A 6,000-nucleotide genomic window follows, 5' to 3' on the forward strand; every position below is an offset into this window, starting at 1 on the left:
AGACACCAGCATCTCCCAAACTATAAAACTCTGTGATAAAAGCATACCGTAAATTGGTATACAACTTGTTTTTGTTTGATGGAAGTGAAATAAATAAAATTGAATTGAATTGAATTGAATACCACAAAAACGTCAAATTAATAAAAGGTGTAAATATTCAGATCTGAATGGTACGCGCCTTAAAAACCCAAAATAACAACAACAACAACGTTATTCTACATCAATGATATTGTGGCGACTTTGTTAATATTGTTTGTCTGTTTTTATCGTTTCTAATAATTTCCTATTTTGAAATAACTGCATGGGTCTAGAGCAAAGACTACACCATATTTAAAGACTGGGCGTTGTGGCGTGCGCCTGTAATCCAAGCTATGTGGGGAAGTTACAAATTGATGCAGAGGTTCGAGGTTCGAGCCCTGGTCACGTCTTTCGGATGGTGACGTTAAAGGTTGGTCCCAGACGTAAATAATCATATCTGATTGAGACACGTCTGACAAAACTCAAACACACATGCACACACCCACACACGTTTGCCCCCTGGAAAGATTAAACCTCAAGATGTTGATGGACCTGAATCCACCGACGGGACAGCCTAACTCCGTAACTCTGGTACGGGTGTTGGAGGGGGCTCTTCTTTCTTTGCCTGTCTCTCTTTCAGTCATTTCAAATCAGTTTTTTCCTATCTTATCACTTCTTGATCACATAAATCCTCTCTCTCTCCCTCTCTTTACTTAACGGGTCAATAAAACCCCAGAAAATATATCTTAGGCCACTGAGATTATTGGAATTGTAACTAATAAAAAAAAAGCTGAATATATTACAAATGGTGCTTGTACACTGAAAATTTAAAGTACCGAAGAACTTGTTAAAACTTTATCCCCTCTTGCTAGAATGATTTTCTTTTATATAATATCTCATAGATCGTCGATCAACAACTTTATCGTTTACGGGAAGTAATCCCCATATTGTGTGCTGATATCTTATTCCTCAGTTTTTTGTTTTATATGTATTTAAAGGTTTTGTGTTTTTTTTAATAAAAAAGGGAATGAATATACAAGAAATAATAATAATAAACAAGTGAAATGCCTCTGACCGTCTCAACTGCATCACGCGATTCAACTGCAGCAGTGCTGACTTTGAAAACTACTATAACTCGCACAAGATGTTAAGTGATACTTGGTTACTCTTATTTCCACGTTTTATGAACTAGACCAATACACTTACAGAGATAGGATGGTAATTCAACAAATACCCCCAATGTGGCCAAAATTCATTGACCTCACATGACCTTTGACCTTGATCATGTGACCTGAAACTTGCCCAGGATGTTCAGTGATACTTGATTACTATTATGTCCAAGTTTCATGAATCAGATCCAAAACCTTTTTAAGTTATGATTGTAATCCATCAGATACCCTCAAATCGGCCAAAGTTCATTGACCCTAAATGACCTTTGACCTTGGTCATGTGACGTCAAACTCATGCAGGATGTTTGGTGATACTTCATTAACCTTATGTCTAAGTTTAATGAACTAGGTCTCTATATTTTCTAAGTTATGATGATATTTCAAAATCTTAACCTCAGGTTAAGATTTTGATGTTGATTCCCCAACATGGTCTAAGTTCATTGACCCTAAATGACCTTTTACCTTGGTCATGTGACATGAAACTCTAATAGGATGTTAAGTAATACTTGATTAACCTTATGGCCAAGTTTCATGAACTAGGTTCTTATACTTTCTAAGTTATGATGTCATTTCAAAAACTTAACCTTAGGTTAAGATTTGATGTTGACGCCGCCGCCGCCGTCGGAAAAGCAGCGCCTACAGTCTCACTCTGCTATGCAGGTGAGACAAAAAGAAGTAATAAAAATAATACTAAACAAAATTGTTACCCTACTTCTCATACAGTGGGTGGCAAAAATAGTCAATCATGACTTATTGCCAAATAAAAACATGGAATGGAATGGTTATCCCCTCTTGTTAGAATGTTTTTCTTTTACAGTGCCGGCCGCGGGAAACGTCACAGTGCCCCCTAGGGCGGACGCGGTAGCCCGTAGCGGGCATTTGAGGGGAGCGGACGCGGGAAGACGCCCGCGTCCACTCCCCTAAAAAAATATTGCCCTAGGGAACCGCCCGCGTCTATCCCGGGGCACTGTGACGTTTCCCGCAGCCGGCACTGTAACACTAAAACTTTTCGAAAACTATCTTTCAAATCGGAAGCAAAAGGTAATAAGAGGCTGATAAAAGAAATAGAAAACTGGGAGCCCGGACTGAGAGATGGGGAAAAGGGAGAAAGATAATAGAGGGGGGGGGGGTGAAGAAGAGAAAGAGGGAAAAGGTAAAATGGAGAAGGGATCAGGAAGGGGTAAAATTATAAAACAAGAAGAAGAACCTAGAGAGAAAGAAAAAAGAGGTGATGAAAAAAAGCGAAGGTGAGATAGAAAGAAAAGAGGGAAGGTGGAAGGCAAATAAAAGAAAGAAGGATAAAGAGAAGGAATAAGGGGTGAGAAATTAAAAAGGAAGGGAAAATTGAGAAAGATGAAATAGCGGGGATAAAAGTTACTGAAGGCGAGAAAGAGAGAGGGAAAGGGACTAAGAAAAGAAACAAGGAAAGGGAAAGAAAAGGATACGACTATTCTTATCAAAATACTGGAACCCCTCTCTAATTTTCATAATTTTTTATCCCCTTCCTGATTTACCTTTATCTATCTCAACCACTAGCTCTCATCTCTTCCCGATGTTTATCTGTGGACATCATTTTCATATGCACCTCTCATCATCAAATTTATTTTCATTTATCGTTTAGTTCTTTCTCAATCCCTCTCTAAAACTACTATTTCTCTCTTCCCAACATATAATGCTATGTTAAATTAAGCTACTTATACATTTCTATAGAATACAAGAAACTGTTGTTTCGCAATATAACGGAGGGGGTATTACAAAAGAAGGGGAAGGGAAAGCAATAGAAAATAAAGGGGAGAAACAAATCAAGGAGTGAAAGGGTGCACAGAAAAGGAAGGGGGGAGGGAACAGAAGGGATAAAGGAAAGGGAAAAAAGAAGGAAAGGGAAAAAATATTTAGAGGGACAGCAGAAGGAAAAGGAGAAAAATATAAAGGGGAGCAAGAAGGAAAAGAGTGAATAAATGGGGGGGGGGGGTAAAAAGGAGGGGAAAGGGAGAGAAAGAGAAAATATAGCGGGGGATATCGAGCGTGATGATTAAAGGGATATTCGACTATATTGTATCGAGGTGAACCCGGACGGGCTTTTATTCTTCAACTTGGCTCGACTAACTCCTTTGTTCCCCGAAAAGAAGTTAGGTTTGATAGTTAGCGTTTGCGTGAGCACCCGCTAAAATTCTTAATAAAAGAAAAGAAGGGTTTGTATAGCTCCATTCTTGCTTTGTCGGCAAGTGATAATTAACTCGCTAAGTACCCATTCCATACAACACGTCATAGTAGCTTTCAAAAACATACTTTTGCTTGGGTTTAAGCATTTAAGCTAAATGTGTTAGGAAAGTTTTTCATAGTTACATATATGCAAATAGTTTTGTTGTTCTGCTCTGGAGCACATTGAGCATCTAATCAAGATGGAAAGTGCGATTTACAAATCTCATGTATTATTATTTTTATCTTCCATATAACACTGAATTATGTATTGTATCAAGCTGTGGTTTGGTTTTGTGATTTCGTTTTATCATTTCCAATTCATATAACAAAATATATTCGAAGGAAAATATTGTTTTACTGAAATGAAATAATTGAAACAATGTCTAGACCCTAAATGATATCCAACTAATCTATCAATATAAAACTGCAGTTCGTAAAAATAATAGGTTAATCTTTACTTCGACGATCATCATATAAGTGTATCAAGGATATTAATATTCGTTTTAAACCCATCTATAACTTTTTATAAAATTGCGCTTAATAAATGCGTTGGACAAGTAATCTTTACTTTGATTATGTTAATTATTATTATCTTCCCAATCCGAATATCTACCGATGTAACTAACACCGCAATCGAGAGCAGATAATGTAATCAGATGTTTTAGCAAAAAGACAAACTTGTTAAATCTGCAACATTGGGGTAAATTTATATATTTTTTAGAGGGTGGGGGTTTTAAAGACCCGATTTGAACTGAATTGAAAAGAATATCCTTATTCATTGTTTTTGACACATCAGATAATTAATAGCCCCCCCCCCCATTTCTAAGAACATCCTGTCATAAATTGGGAAGCGGATGTGATCAAAGGAGAGGGGTCGGCGTGGACGGGGAGCAAGACTCTCCCAGACTGCACAATAACAAAAGAACCAAATAAAAAAAATCGATGAACACAACAAGTTTTGGTGGGGTTCGCTTTTTGCGCGTCTACTTTTTATGATGTGAGAAAGAACCATTTCCCCGATATGAGAGGGGTTTTTTGCTCCCCCCGGCCCCCTATATACCCCGCTTATTATGATAAAGGTTTATAAAATATCAATACCGAAATGAGATAAAATGACAATAAGTGGGGCTCTTGCCTTCCGTGCATGGTGTGATGTCGAAAGAACACACCAACGTCGGATCGTAATCGACAACCCCCTTTAAAGAAATCAAAGAAAGATCGTGGCACAAAAAGGAGGCGGTGAAATATCATGAGTCGACCTCGCGCATGACCGATGTCATAAACACGTCATAACGTTGTATCGTAATCAACGATCATTGTATCTATTCCAGCGAAAGGAAATGATAAATGAGCACTGAAAAAATGTCAAGACTCGGGGAAGGCCTTCGTCCGAGAGTATATGCATGTATCTATATGTCGATAAGTTTAGATTCATTGCGATAATAGCTTCGACGTTCCAGCCGGGGTGACCAGATTTCACAAAATTAAATACGGGACAATCGGCAAAGCACTACATAGGATCGACCAAGCCAGGCCCAAAAAACCAACAAAAAAAGGCCACACAATGTTAGACTTGTTAACAAAATATATCAAGAAAGGGAAGGGAGGGCTAGTGGAAGAAAGAAGGAAGCAAGAAATGAATTGAGAGGAAAGAAAGAAAAAAATAAGGAAAATTCAAAGGAAAAAGTATGATTAAAACGTTGAAAGAAAGAATAAAGGACACATAACGGTTTCTGTCATTAATTGAAATGAATAAAGAAAGAAATCATTAAAATAAAGGAAGGGAAGATGAATGAATGTGTGAAAGAAAAAATATATTGAGAGAAAAGAGAAAAGTAAGAAAAAAGAGAAAGAAAGAAAGAAAGAAAGAAAGAAGGGAAGAACGAAAGAAAAATAATTCTTTCATTATTTGAAAGAAACAAAGACAGAAGAAAAACGGAAAGCAAACAGGGAAGGAAAGAAGGGAAAGAAATAATCAGGGAAAAGAATTAAAAGGGAAACAGAAATTAAAGAATAAAAGAAAAGAAAACAAATAACATCTTAAATCAAAAATTCAACCTACAATAGATCCCGATCACGCTAGTTTAAAAACATAATGGTCTATCACAAGATAATCGAAGTACATGTACATGTAAACATAGTGCAATGTACGTACCCTCGTATTTCCGAGGGTAAGTGCGGGCACGGCCAATATTATATAGCACGCGGGAAACCGCGGGCCCGTCTAAACGCCCTAGACTGCTCCCCTTGAATACCCTCGGTTAGACGCGAAAGCCCCCTAGGCTGTTTGCGTGCTCGGGCGTGACGTTTCCCGCGGCCGGCACTGTATATAATAAACCCCTCAAAAAAAGTTCTGCAACTCAAGTTTGAGTGGAAACAAATTTCCTAGTGTGCCATCATCAATGTAAAAGTGATATCATTGGAAAGTATGATTATTCCTCTTTACGATCATGTGTCATTTGTAATGCTAGTGTTATCATGAAATACACAGACATGATAAATATGCAGCAATGTAAGAAATGAAATGTTGCAAAATTCGTTGCCATGTCATGTTTGAGTTCTGCAACTCAAACTGGAGGTTTGAGTGCTATTGCAGTTTGAGTGCTAATAA

Source organism: Lytechinus variegatus, chromosome 4 (genome assembly GCF_018143015.1).
Source record: "Lytechinus variegatus isolate NC3 chromosome 4, Lvar_3.0, whole genome shotgun sequence".
Taxonomy (NCBI): domain Eukaryota; kingdom Metazoa; phylum Echinodermata; class Echinoidea; order Temnopleuroida; family Toxopneustidae; genus Lytechinus; species Lytechinus variegatus.